Source organism: Apium graveolens, chromosome 8, assembly GCF_009905375.1.
Source record: "Apium graveolens cultivar Ventura chromosome 8, ASM990537v1, whole genome shotgun sequence".
NCBI lineage: Eukaryota > Viridiplantae > Streptophyta > Magnoliopsida > Apiales > Apiaceae > Apium > Apium graveolens.
The window spans coordinates 147,878,425-147,880,240 of record NC_133654.1 but is presented as its reverse complement, the minus strand read 5'-3'; the positions used below and the strand labels follow the sequence as shown (position 1 = coordinate 147,880,240).

Here is a 1,816-nt window from a genome sequence, read left to right as displayed (position 1 = left end):
ATGCCATGATAAGGACACTTCCTAAGCATCTCCTTGTAGCGATCCCAAGCCTCATACAAAGATTCTCCAGATTGCTACGCAAACTGAGTAAGAGCATTCCTGATTGCAGCTGTCTTCGCCATAGGGAAGATTTTAGTGAGAAACTTCTGAGCAAGATCCTCCTATTCGATGATAGAACCTGCTGGTAGAGAATGTAACCAGCACTTAGCTTTATCCCTCAGAGAGAAATGGAAAAGCCTCAGCTTAATAGCATCTTCAGAAACTCCATTGAACTTGAAAGTATCGCAGATCTCGATGAAATCCCTGATGTGCATATTGGGATCTTCTATAGAAGAACCCCAAACTGAATTGAATTTTGTATCATCTGAATCGTGCTCGACTTGATTTCAAAGGTGTTAGCCGAGATTGCTGGTCTGATAATGCTAGACTGGATGTCATTGATCTTAGGCCGAGAATAGTCCATCAAAGCCTTCGGATTCGCTACTTGATCTCCCATTATAACGAGTGCTTCTTCTTCAACTTTCTCAACTTCTATTTCAAACTCTTCCTCCGCTTAATCCAGTGTTCTCTTGCGAGATTGAGAACGCGTTTGCATAAACGCCCTCTAGAGTACCTAAAATACAATAAGTACCCATGTAAATATAATATCTGAGTCACTGAACTTTAACGACCACTGATGACAAGAACATAAACTAAAATTTAACACCCAGTCCCCGGCAACGATGCCAAAAACTTGTTAGGGCGAAAACACGCGCTAAAATTCATGCAAGTATACGCGTTCACAAGTAATATATAATTCTTTCTAGTTCATTCTCACAGAGACTCTTTTGATTAAATTAAGATTTATGCACTTATGCAATAATGATATGGCTTTTGTTCAATGCTAAGATGAATAATAAGTTGAGATATTTTATAACAAAGAATTAACTAACATGCAATTAACTAAGAGAATAAAAGCGGTTGAATTACTTATACGAGACAAACATGGGATTCGAACTTCATTAATTTCTTAATTCAAAGTCATTATTATTAACATTAGCATGCAATGGTGATGACAACTCATCAGATAACACGAAATTGGTAATTACCAACTTTCGTTGTATGAATACCCTACTACCAGACATCCACAAAAGAGATAGAAACTGAATAGACACCAATTATGTTGAGAACCTATATGTCTATATAATTTTACAACATAAAGGTTTAATGCACAAGTTATCTGTCATGATTACATAGGGCCAGTAGGATGGTTAAAATTACCTATGAATCATGTATAATAAATACATGAACCTATGCTAGCATGGCAAGTTCTAAATCTCTATGTTCACTGTCGCTTCAATGGAGATTAACACACTATCTTATATGTTCGTGACGCATATAAGATGAATAAGCACAATCAATACTAGGATATCATACAATCACCACACACTAAGATATCGAAACAAATTAATTAAAGAAATCCAAAAATAAATCCGCTAGAACCCCACGATAACCATAACGACTCGTATAATTTTTATTATTTTAAAGGTGTAATAGTTGAATAATTAATTAAATAAGATATGTGTATTGGTTTTGACAGCTGTGTGTTGGGTCTTATTAATTATTTGTGATTTTAGGTGTATGGGATTGAATTGCGTAATTAACTATTAAGTTGTATTGTTTCGTTTCGCTTTTAAAAGTGATTTTATTGCAATTTTATTTTCATAAATATTTGTATTGTCTCTAATTTTTTTTTATAATTTTATAATTTCAATGATTATTTTTAGGATTTTATAAAATTGAGAAATCAATATTTCAGTAATTATTTATCTTTAAA

The 1,816-nt window shown here is 33.5% G+C and overlaps 1 non-coding gene across 1 annotated transcript; it reads left to right on the top strand.

The window, feature by feature from the left end:
- Positions 1 to 107, top strand: LOC141682372 (small nucleolar RNA R71). Its single transcript, XR_012559773.1, has one exon. It is a non-coding gene; the product is annotated as a small nucleolar RNA R71 (small nucleolar RNA).
- Positions 108 to 1,816: the final 1,709 nt, after the last annotated feature.